Source organism: Camelus dromedarius, chromosome 9, assembly GCF_036321535.1.
Source record: "Camelus dromedarius isolate mCamDro1 chromosome 9, mCamDro1.pat, whole genome shotgun sequence".
NCBI classification, from domain to species: Eukaryota; Metazoa; Chordata; class Mammalia; order Artiodactyla; family Camelidae; genus Camelus; species Camelus dromedarius.
This window is the reverse complement of record NC_087444.1, coordinates 78,859,172-78,871,484: the sequence shown is the minus strand read 5'-3', so window position 1 is coordinate 78,871,484 and position 12,313 is coordinate 78,859,172. Positions and strand designations below refer to the sequence as shown.

The 12,313-nt window shown below is 49.8% G+C and overlaps 1 long non-coding RNA gene across 1 annotated transcript; it reads left to right on the top strand.

The window, feature by feature from the left end:
• Window positions 1-1,990: 1,990 nt before the first annotated feature.
• On the top strand, window positions 1,991-7,962 carry LOC116154677 (uncharacterized). The gene is made up of 4 exons (XR_010382497.1): window positions 1,991-2,101; window positions 4,361-4,450; window positions 5,041-5,132; window positions 7,668-7,962. It is a non-coding gene; the product is annotated as an uncharacterized LOC116154677 (long non-coding RNA).
• The last annotated feature ends 4,351 nt before the right edge of the window (window positions 7,963-12,313 follow it).

Below are 12,313 nucleotides of genomic sequence, written 5' to 3'. Positions count from 1 at the left end.
GCAGCTTTAAAATGGAGCCATCTTCGCACTCTGTGTCTGAATCCTCCTAGAAATTATCTCAGGAGTAGGGCCGGGAGGTTTGGGGGGCAACACATGTGGCCAGATCTTCTTGTTTTTGTCTGTGAGACATCTGTGCATGGGGAGGAGTGGGCAGGTGGAGGGGCTCCCTCTAGTTTAAGGAAGGATGTGTCTGTACATATTCCAAGAGATTTCTTTTGGTTGCAGTAATGGGAACCCAACAGCAGCAAAATGAATTTATTGACTCCTGCACCTGGGAGGTTCCTTGCCTTGCCTGACTTTCTCTTTAACTCTAGAGACTGGAATGAGCAACTTGATGAAGGTACGACTCCACCGCCATCTCTCATCCCTGATCCTCTCTGCGTATTTTGTCTTGCTTTCCCTCCTGGGACAGGAGCATTCTCAACGCTGGGGTAAAACAGCAACCAGGTGCCCCAGCATCACAACCTTAGGGTGAAGAGGGATTTTATTTCTGCCACAAATTTTTAATCAACCCCAAGGACGGGTCTCAAGGAGACCGCTATAACCCCTTGGGGGGGGGCTGTAAGATCTAGGTATCTTTCTAAAAATAATGTTTGCAGTGGGGAAGTGTCACTTTTGTCATTTTTTGAAGAAGACTAACCAGGAAGATTAACCAATCACTGTGGCTGGAAAGGGAGAAGGCTTAGAGCACAGAGACCCCCTAGAAAGCTGATGTCACCAAAGCAGGAGGTCATGGTGGCCGGTGTAGACTGGTGACAGCGGGGTGGACAGAAGTGGATGGCTTCAAGTTGTATAAATGCTGAGCCAACAGGCGTGCTAGGGACTGGATGAGGAAGACCAAGGAGACGTGGGCGTCCTGGATGACTCCATGGATTCTGGCCTGAGACACTTGAGGTGCTAGGTTCCCAGACGGGGACGACGTGGGAGGGACAGGAATGGGATGATAAGGGTTCACTTGGTTTTGCATGTGTTAATTTGGGTTGCATCCAGGGGGAGCTGGGAAGAGCTGAGTGTGCATTGCCTACAAATGTTTAATTGACCTGTGTGTCTGCCTATGTTTCAGATTGCCCTAATATTCACCCACTTCTGCAATTCCAGGAGCGCAGCACTGCCCAGCGATGCACTTAGTGGGCGGGTTTCTGCACATTTGTGTGTCTGATCTGCAGGTAGGTGTCAATTTGTCAGGTAGACGTACGAGGCTGAAGGACTGATTCTGAGATTTAAAGTAAGCTCTTGTGAGTACGAATTTGGGTGCAGTTCAAGAGGGACGTCACAGTGGGCTTGTGAGTGGGGGAACCCTCAGGAGGGATAGGTCCCTGGGTGAGACAGGACAGACCCTGGGGTGTCAGACAGAGGTGGTCTGAGTGTTCCCATAGGGGGCCCTTCGAGTTTTAATCCTGCAGGTGTTTGTGTCCTGAGTGTGTGTGCGCCTGGGTGTGCATAGTATTTGAAGCTCTGTGTATCTGCACATCGGGGTGTGTGTGCCTGCCTGGGTGTTGCTGACCCTGTGAATGTGTTACTGCCCGTTTGTGGGTGTTTGATGATCAACAAGTGGGTCTTAATTTGTACATAAGGATTCTGAGGCCAAGGGGGTGGCTCTGAGTTTCTGAGAGTATCCCATTGTGCGTGGGAGTAGGGGGTCACTTCGTGGGAGAGAGTCATTGTGTCTGACACGCCCCACCCCCCAGCCACCCCTGACGGGTCCCCAGGCCCCTGTGCTTCTGAAGCGTGAGCCTCTGTGCCTTTCCCTGGAAGCGCTGGACTGGACAGTGGGGAGGTGTCATGGGGGACGGGACGGAGTCTGAGACCAGGTAGGCGCACATCAGTGGCAGGGACAGTGGTAAGCGGAGGCTGGGGGCTTTCCTGCAGGAAGAAACCCCCCTGGCTCCCCCTCCCTAATAACACAGCTGCATCAGCGCCGTGACGCGCGCCGGTGGTGGCACAGGCCGTCTCCGCCACCTGACTCGCGTTCGGAGGCGGGGGCGGGGGCGGGGGCGCGCGGCTCGGAGCGGCCCCGCCGCGTCGGGCCCCGCGAGTGTGTGCACAGCGTCCCCGGGCGTGTCGGGAGCCGGTCCTGCGCGGCGCCGCGGCCGAGCACCGAGTAAGGCGGCGCCTGCCCGGGGGCCCGGGGCGGGCGCGGGGCGGCGGGGCCCGCCGGGCTGTGCGGGCGCGTCCGGGGCGGCGGGGCGCGGGAGCCCTGGGGCCGACGGGGCGCGCGGCGGGGCCCCTCGGGGAAGCCGCGTCCCCCCAACCCCCGAGGGCGGCCGGCGTCCGAGGGGCTGGGCCGGGTCCGAGGATTTCTCGGGCCGGGGGGACGAGCGGAGACTGGAGGGGACGCAGGGGGCTGGGGCTGTCCTGAGAAGGGACGGCGGGGACTCCCTCCAGGAAGGGTGGTCGCGGGGAGGAGTCCGGATCCTGGTCCCGAGGCTTTAGGGGGCAGGAGGGACAGACCTGGGGACTTCGTAGTTGGATGGCGGAGGCAGGAGGTGTGCGGGTTGGTCTGCACACCGGAGAGGGCGGTTGGGTATCGGGGAACAGTTAGAAAACTAGCCAAATAGAACTAAGGACATTGACTCGGGGAAATACACAGGATAGTTGGAGGGGTGGGCAGGGGCGCGGAGCCTCTCTGGATGTGTTGGGTGTTTGCTGAAGTCTCATAAGAATGTTCCCAGAAGAGAAGGACGCTTGGAAAAAGCTTTTCAGCCTCCAGTGATTGTGCGCGCGCCTGCGTGGCTGTGGGTGGGGGCGGGGACCCCGCAGGGTGAGCGCATCTTAGAGGAGCCGCCCCTGGGGGATGGGCCCTGGGTGAGAATGAGGGGGGGCCGGGGTGTCAGACACGGGGAGATGGTGACTGTCATTAAAGCCTGTGCGTCTGCAGGTGTGTGTGCTGCGCGCGCGCGGGTCCACGACTGCGTACGAGGAGAGCGTTCAGCGCTGACAATCAGGCCTTCCCACCTGAGTCGTGGGTGTCTCAGAGTTTCCCAGGGGAGTGTCTGCAGATGTGGCTGTGTCTTTATGCCCTGGTTTCCCCAGTGTTCATCTGAAAATGTGTGTTTCCAGCAATTGTGTGTGTGCGTATCTGGCCAGGTGTTCCCACTGTTTGAAGCACCTTGTAGTTGCAGGATTACGTGTGAGGCTCTGTGATTGGATCTATGCTTCTTTAAAAGGCTTAGAGGAATAGGTTTAACTCTACACGACCACAGTGGGTTCTGCGTGTGTGTGTATGTTGACTCAGACTTATTCTGCATGCTTGGTAATTTATTGTCCTCAGTTTTATGGAGATGAAAGCTTGCAGCACAGAGGTTATATAACCCTGAATCTGAGGTTGACAGGTAAAATACAGGACACATACTTCAGTCTGAACTTCAGATAAACAATTAATTACCTCTTAGTATAAGCATGTCCCAAATATTTCATGGGGCTTGCCTATACTTAAACATAATTTACTATGTTAAATAAAAAATAATTTTTTAAAACGTAGGCACAACCCATGCAGTGTTTGGGACCTAATGATACCAAAATTGGTTTGTACATCTCACGCTCAAATCTCAGTTCACCGCGTATTCGTTGTGATGTTGCTCTTTAATATGGAAAAGTGGGTCCTTGAGGTCCCTCAGCGAGTGACTGGCAGGCTGGAATGCCACCATTCCGCACCCCGAGACACACTGGCCAGAGTCCTGCCCAGGATGAGGCTGGGGTGGAGACGGGGCCCAGGACCCCGTCACTGAAACAGCTGTTAAGGACCATTAGTACAGTGCGGGCCCCTCCCAGGGGCTGTGCAGAGGGGTCCACAGACCGGCCCCCTCGTCTTCACAGCAGCCCCGAGAAGCAGTCACTGGGCATCCTGCTCCAGCATGGGGCCCCGCGGTCAGGGAGGTGAGGTCCAGGACTGGGCCACCTGGTCAGCTGCCTTGTAGCCAAAGGACAGCACTGAGGTACGGCAATGAGAATGCTGGGCATGGGCTGCACTTAATGAGCACCCTCTGTGTGCCAGACACCAGAGGCACTTTTGAAACCCAGTTGACTGAGCTGCGCCTGCAGGGTCCCAGCACTCCATGCCGTAATCTGTCTGTTCTTTTCCTAAAGGGACATCAGCCCCAGACCCATGATCCTGCCCTTGTCCTTGCCCCTTGCCGGGCACCGTGTCTAACGCTCTCCCCTAATCACACTGTGGGCCCTGGAAGCAACTCGTGGAGGGAGGCATTTCCAGCACTTCCCCTTGACTGCTGGGGACCTGAAGATGTGGGGAGGGGACACAGCTGCCCCATTCCGCCCAGCTCCTGAGAGCCGTGCTGGGAGTCACACCCGGGCCACGTGGCTCCACATCCAGGCACTAACTGCTCTGGTCTCCTGACTGTAGGGAGGACCAGTGGTGTCACGATGCTGCCTCTCAGCGCCGTCGAGGGCAAGGACACTGAGGAGGTGAAGACCACGCCACCGGAGAAAGGAGGTGAGAGACACGTGGGGTGAAAACTGTGCATGTGGTCGGGGGACAGTGTTCCTGGCACAGCTGACGGGGGAGGGCTGACCCCCTACTATCTCCCACTGAGCCCTCTGTCTTCTCTGAGGAAACGGGACAGTTCTGGGTAGGCGTCCCCTGCCTGACACAGGCAGCTGCGTGTCAGTGTCCCTTCCTCCTGGGCGGGGGCGCCCCGTGTGCACGGACTCCAGAGCCCTGCTGTCTCTCTCCAGCCCCTCCACTCACTGCCGTTCCCTGTCTGTGCCCTGTGGGTCTTCTGAATGCAATGAATGCATGTCTGTGGGCAGTGCTGTGCAACCTCCAGCAAGTGTCCTAACCTCTCTGTGCCTTGGTTTCCTCATCTATAACATTGGATGAAGATAGTAGCCATCTCAGAGGGTCCTTATGAACAATCAAGTAAGCTACTACGTGTAAAATACTTAAACGAGTGCCTGGCACAGAGCAAGGACTCCGCACACGTTAGCTCTTGTCAGTGGTTTCACATTGAAGGTTTTATTATTATTGAGTTTCTCAAGCCTCAGAGGGCAAGATGGCTTCGTGACTCTTTTCCCCTCCCTCAGCCCTGCTTTCTGAGAACACTGATGATCCGCCAAGCAAGCCCTCCAGGATGAAGGGAAGAATGTCACTCAAAATCCTGCCTTTCTGCCCCCTGGTAAGCCTGCTGGGTTCCTCCCTTTGACCAGAGGACCCTGGGTTCTGAGAGGCCAGCACATGCACCACCCTCTCTGCCCAGCAGACCCTTGGGTGACTGAGTCCCCTTGTTCCTGCGCCCCCAGGATGTGCCCCGTCTCCTGGGGGATGGTTTTCCTGTGGGATGCTGCCCTCTTTCCTGCCTCCTTTTCTTTCCTAATTCCTGCCTCTGCTCCGATGTCACCTCCTCCAGGAAGCCTCCCCTGGACACTTCCACCTCATAGTTCTCTATTCTTTTCTCTTGCTCAGTGTTTCAGAGTGATTGTTGCTGCCTGAGAGGATACCATGTATCTGTTTGTTCGCCATCTGTATTCTCACTAGGCTAGTTCTGTGTGGTCGGGACCCTCCTCTGTTGTTCAGTGACACATCCTCACGTCTGGAACAGAAGTAACGAGCGGTAGACACTGTGTACACATGGGCTGAATAGATGGAGGAATGAATTAGGGATGGTCCCGCTGGGGCAGGCAGCTGTGGTGTGTCCACCTGTATCCATCCCCCCTTTTCAGCAGACACACTTGAGTTTCCTTGGGACACCACCTGTCTTCCATGCACTTTGGATGGATCTGGTCCATCCTCAGATCTGCTCCAGGTGCACCCAGATAATGCCCTGGGTCACCATGATTGGTTGCAGGCTGGACGTGTGACTCAACCTTGACCAATAAGAACTGATCCTGAGGCTTCTGCTCCACCTCTGGAATTCTTAACAGGCAGGACCAGAGCCTGAAGGGGCCCTGATGGGGACCAGGGGAGAAGTCAGGGGGAGCACAGGGTCAGGATGCTCGCAAGATCATCTTCCCTTTTAGTGCCTGCAACTGTCCCAGGGAGGACTCTTTAAAAAGTCTTTTTATTAGGAAATAATGTGAGAATCAAAGATTTTACAAAAATAGCACAAAGATCATTCATATTCAATGATATTTAACTTTTTTTGTACTTGCATGTTTTCATATATGTGTGTATATATTTATGTATATGTATATTCCTCAGTGTGTATTGCCTTAGAATAAGAATATTCTGGTACATAAGTGGGACTATGATAACCTTCAGGGTTTTTTTTTTTTTTTTTTGGACTGGTTTTTATCTCTTTTTTGTTATGATTAGCTAATATTTCTTTTTATTGAATTATTGTCAGTTTATAAAGTTGTGTTAACATCTGGTGTACAGCATAGTGATTCAGTTACACACACACACATATATATATATATATATTCTTTTTCATATTCTTTTTCACTATACCCTATTACAAGATATTCATTATACCCTATTGAATATAGTTCCCTGTATATAGAGTAGGACTTTACTGTTTATGTATTTTGTATATAGTAGTTAGTATCTGCAAATCCCAAACTCCCAATTTATCTCTCCATCTGCGTCCTTTCCCACATAGTAACCACAATTTTGTTTTCTACATCTGAGTCTGTTTCTGTTTTGTAAATAAGTTCATTTGTCTCATTTTTTAGATTCCATATACAAGTGAAATTATGTAGTATTTTTCTTTCTCCTCCTGGCTTACTTCACTTAGTATGATGATCTCTAGGTCCATCCATGTTGCTGCAAATGGCATTATTTTATTCTTTTTTATGGCTGAGTAGTATTCCATTGTATAAATACACCACAACTTCTTTATCCAGTCATCTGTTGATGGACATTTAGGTTGCTTGCATGTCTTGGCTGTTGTAAATAGTGCTGCTGTGAACACAGGGGTGCATGTATCTTTTCGAATTAGAGTTTCCTCCAGCTATATGCACAGGAGAGGAGTGGGATTACTGGATCATATGATAAGTATTTTTAATTTTCTAAGGAATCTCGATACTGTTTTCCATAATGGCTGCACCACACTACATTCCTACCCACAGTTTAGGAGGGTTCCCTTTTCCCCACATCCTCTCCAGCATTTTATTGTTGCCCATCCTGACTGGTGTGAGGTGATACCTTGGTGCGGTTTTGATTGGCATTTCTCTGGCTATTAGTGATATCGAGCATTCTTTCATGTGCCTGTTGGCTGTTTGTATGTCTTCACTTGAGAAATGCTTGTTTAGGTCTTTTGCTCATTTTTGGACGGGTGGTTTGGTTTTTTGTTATTGAGTTGTATGAGCTGTTCGTACATTCTGGAAATTAAGCTCTTGTCAGTGACATCATTTGCAAATACGTTCTCCCATTCCATAGGCTGTCTTTTTGTTTTGTTTATAGATTCCTTTGCTGTGGAAAACTTATAAGTTTAATTAGGTCTCATTTGTTTATTTTTGCTTTTATTTCTATTGCCTCGGTAGACTGCTGATGGAGCAGTTATTAATATTCCATTATACAGAAGTATAGACTGAGGCAGGAGAAGGTCAGGTCATTTGCCCAAGGATCCCCAGCTGTACAAGGTCAAGTTGGAATTTAACGCCAGGTGGGCAGGCCCCTGAGTCCATGTGCTCAGCGCCCACACTGAGGGAGAACTGGCTCTACCCAGGGCACTAACATTCTCTTCCTTCTTCTCTGTTCTCTCTGCTTCCAGCCAAGCTTTTGCTTCACCTATTACCTGGAACCAGACGACTCTGATTCTGATTCGGAAACTCCTCCTGAGCCTTTGAAACCGGATTCAAATTGCACAATCATTCCTATCCTTGGTTTAGAGTTTAAGGAAATCAAGGTGTGGGAATGTCCCCTGTGCTGTCTCACATTTTTCTCTGCTTCCTAAACCTGACATCCCTCTGCTTCCCGCTCTCTTCCCCTGAAACTTGCATGCCGGGCTACTGTGATCTAAAAGCCCAAAATACAGCTGCTTAAATAAATCAGACGTGCTATCTCTCTCTTGGTGGTGGTCTCCTTGGGCCAAGGTGCTACAGCCCCCTGGGGTTGGGAGCCGGGGTTCTTTGATCTTGGTGCTCTGTGCACGTGGTGAAGAGGGTTGGCCCCACATTCAGTCCACATTCTGGCTCATGGGAAGGGGGATGAGGGATGGGAGAGACACACTTAAGTCCTTCAAAGGGCAGCTCCTACAGGATGTCCAGGTCACGTTCCCTCAAACCTCCTTGGCCAGAACTGTCACATGAGCACATGCAGATACAAGAGGTGCCGGCAAGGGTAGTGCTCCGCTGGGCAATCACGTGCTCACCTAGTAACGTCTGTTATTGTAGGAAAGGAGGATGCATATTGTGTCCACCCCGGACCTGGTCTGTTATGTTAATTCATCCCCAGCTCTAGGGTGCGATGGGTACGTGAGTGAATACATTTACTCCTCAGTACTGCACAGCTCTCTCCCATTCACCAAGATTCTCCTCCTTTTGTAAACAAATTGTTAGAATAATGAATATTTCTTGAGCACTGGCCATGTGGTAGACCCTGAGCTAATTTCTTTATCTTTTTTAATCACTTAATGCTCACAACCTTATAGCTGGTTCTGTTATTAACCATCTTTCTGAGATAAGAGAGCAGAGGCACAGGGAGGTCATGTCACTTGCTTAAGGGCTCACGGGTCATAAGTAGTTGAGTCACGACTCAGACGCAGGCAGTCTGGCTCCAGAGTGTGTGTCCTTACCCATCACGGGGTCTGCCTCGCAGACGTGGACACTGGGAGATTCCCAGAGGGCCCTGCAAGTCTGAGTGAAGGAGCCTCTTCCAGTGTTCACAGCCTCCATTCGCTGACCTCTTCAGGTGTCACATAGATACGTGGACCACGCACATACAGCACTTACCGTAGCCACGATAATGCCTCTTAACAGCAGCAACAAGTCCAGAGAAGCTATCGACTGAAATAAAACTGCACAACTCAAGAGCTGTGTTTTCAGTTTTTCTCGGGAACTTACTGTGCCCATAGCCCGGGTCACAGCCTCTCAGCCCTGAGGAACTGCTTGAAAGAGGGAGGGAGGGAGGTCAGTTTACATGTGACTTTGTTGAGAGGTTATCTGTAGAAGGGTAATTTGCAATCAAGCACACATGTCTGGAGAAGGTTCCTGTTTGTCATGAGGAACACATATGTCACTTAATAATTTTAGTGCCTGTCTAATTATGGAAAGAAGTAAGAATCTTGGTTCATTAAGTTTCTTCCTGAAAATATCTAAGTATCTGAAAACCTGCCTGCTGCCTTTTTGCAGAATGTGGAGTGTCTCACCCTACCTTCCCCTGAACTCCTGTCGGGGTCTGTGGAAGCTCAGTGGCTCCAGTGCCTGACGCCCTGCTTTTGTAGAGCTGGCTGGCGGGCAGCGCTCTGCGGCTGGCAGCGCCCTCCTCTTGGTAGGAAACCCACCCCGGGTTTGGGATGCGTTTCCCAACCCCCTTTCTTCCCTGACGCTCACCGGGTTTGTCGCTGGGTCAGGCAGGGGTTTAATGGGTAGCCTGCTAACGTGCTCCTGCTGGACAGCCCTGGTGTCCGGTGGCCATGAACGTCGCTGGACCACCTGTGTCACTGACCCGCTGTGGTCCAGGAGCTGATTTCTTCCTGTTGTGTCCTCCCACACCCAGAGTTACACTGTTACAATCATTGATCTCACCTAGAGCTACATATTTGATCAGTCGTTTCCAGACGCCTGGGCATCATTTTACATATATCAGACACGTAGTCACAGAATTCTAGATGCAGGAAACAGTAAACTTGTTAACTTGTAGAACATAAGTCATATGGCCAGCATCATGATTAGGGTCATAAGTAAGTACTTAGGACAAGAATTTCCCTTAGGTGCAGCCCAGTACATCCCAGGCGTTTGTCCCTGTCTGTCCCATACCAGTCACCAGGTTTAAGAGAAGTGATGTGTTGACCTTGTTCAGAATGCTCCAGCTCAGTCCCCTGACACCGCTAGGCTGAGCAGTCTTGGTATGATTTAATTTTTCCCAACATAAGTGGAACCCAGAAATTTAAACACCTGTACTCTGCAGTTAGCCATATAAATCTGTGCCATAACTGAGAGGGTCCGTCCTGATAATCGGGAAGTTACATTCATTGACAGAAATTTAGCTCATTGCTCTGACTGAGCTTGAATGATGGTCAGAGCAAGGAGTTTGACTGGCTAAGTGAGGGGGTCCCGTCTAGTAATACAAACAGTGGCCCAAACAAGCAGACAAAGACTGCAGAAAAGGAAAATTACGCCCCATATCTCTGATGAATATGGGTGTGAAAATCCTCAATGAAACAGTAAGAAATTGGACAAAACAATTTATAAAAAGGATCAAACACCAATATCAAGTGGGATTTATTCCAAGGAGTCAAAGATTGTATTGCATCTGCAGATCAGTCACTGCGTGGCACCACGTTAACAAAAGGGAGGGGAAAATCCCATGGTCATCTCACTGGACACAGAAAAAGCATTTAGTTCAACATCTGTTCATGGCAGAAAGTCTGATGACAGTGGGTGTAGAGGGGACATATCTCAACTGAATGAAGGACGTTTATGACAAACCCACAGCTAACATCATAGTCAACGGGGAACGCTGAAAGCATTTCCTCTAAAATCAGGGACAAGACAAGATGTCCACTCTCACCACTCCTACTTAACGTGGTGTGGGAAGTCCCAGCCACGGCAGTCAGAAAAGAGAAGGAGATGAATAAAAGGCATATAAATTCTAAGCGAAGAAGTAAAACTGTCACCATTTGCAGGGGACAGGATACTATACACAGGAAACCGTGAAGTCTTAAACGAAAACGATTCTTAGAAGTAATAAATGAATCCAGTGAAGTTGGAAGTTACAAGAGTATCATACAGAAATGTGTTGCTTACAGTACAGTGATAATGAACCACCACAGAGAGGAAGCAAGAACACAGCCCCAGTTATAATCACAACAACAAGAATAAAATACCAGGCAGCAGCTTAACCAAGGAGGTGAAGGGACTATAATCTGAAAAGTTTAAAACACTGATAAGGGAAATTGAAGATGATACAAAGATGTGGAAAGATGCCCCGTGTTCATAAGGAAGAACGTGTCTGTACATATTCCAAGAGATTCCTTTTGTTTGCAACTAACGGGAACCCAACTCACAATAGCTTGTACGTGAAACCAACAGCAACAAAATGGATTTATTGACTCATGCACCTGGGACAGCTCCTGGCTCTACGTTCTCTTGACATTTAGAGACTGGAATGCAGAAGTTGATGAAAGTGCCCATCTGTCATCCTTGGTCCTCCCTGAATATTTCGTCTTGTTTCCCCTTCTCAGACAGCATTATCAATAATGGTGTAAAAACAGCAAAGAGGTGCCCCAGCATCTCAGTCTTAGGGGAAGGAGAGAGTTTCTTTCTGCCCCCAATTTTTTGTTTGTTTGTTTTTGTTTTCATTTTGCTTTTCCATTGGGTTATTTCTTTTTATTTTTTTAAGTTATTTTTACTGAAGTATAGTCAGTTGTATAGAATAAGGAACTATATTCAATATCTTGTAGTAACTTATCACAGAAAAGATTTGAGAATGAATATGCATGTATATGTGTGACGGAACTACGAGGCTGTGCACCAGAAATTGCCACAGACTTTGAATCATCCCCAGGGAAGGGTTGCAGACCGGCTGCTACAGCTTGTGGGAGGGCCGGGAGATCTAGGTATCTTTTTTTTTTAATAGTGTTTGCAGTGAGGAAATGTCACTTTTATCTTTTTTGGAAGAGGACTTTAAGCAGGAAGATTAACCAATCACTGTGGCTGGAAAGGGAGAAGGCTTAGAGCACAGAGACCCCCTAGAAAGCTGATGTCACCAAAGCAGGAGGTCATGGTGGCCGGTGTAGACTGGTGACAGCGGGGTGGACAGAAGTGGATGGCTTCAAGTTGTATAAATGCTGAGCCAACAGGCGTGCTAGGGACTGGATGAGGAAGACCAAGGAGACGTGGGCGTCCGGGATGACTCCATGGATTCTGGCCTGAGACACTTGAGGTGCTAGGTTCCCAGACGGGGACGACGTGGGAGGGACAGGAATGGGATGATAAGGGTTCACTTGGTTTTGCATGTGTTAATTTGGGTTGCATCCAGGGGGAGCTGGGAAGAGCTGAGTGTGCATTGCCTACAAATGTTTAATTGACCTGTGTGTCTGCCTATGTTTCAGATTGCCTTAATATTCACCCACTTCTGCAATTCCAGGAGCGCAGCACTGCCCAGCGATGCACTTAGTGGGCGGGTTTCTGCACATTTGTGTGTCTGATCTGCAGGTAGGTGTCAATTTGTCAGGTAGACGTACGAGGCTGAAGG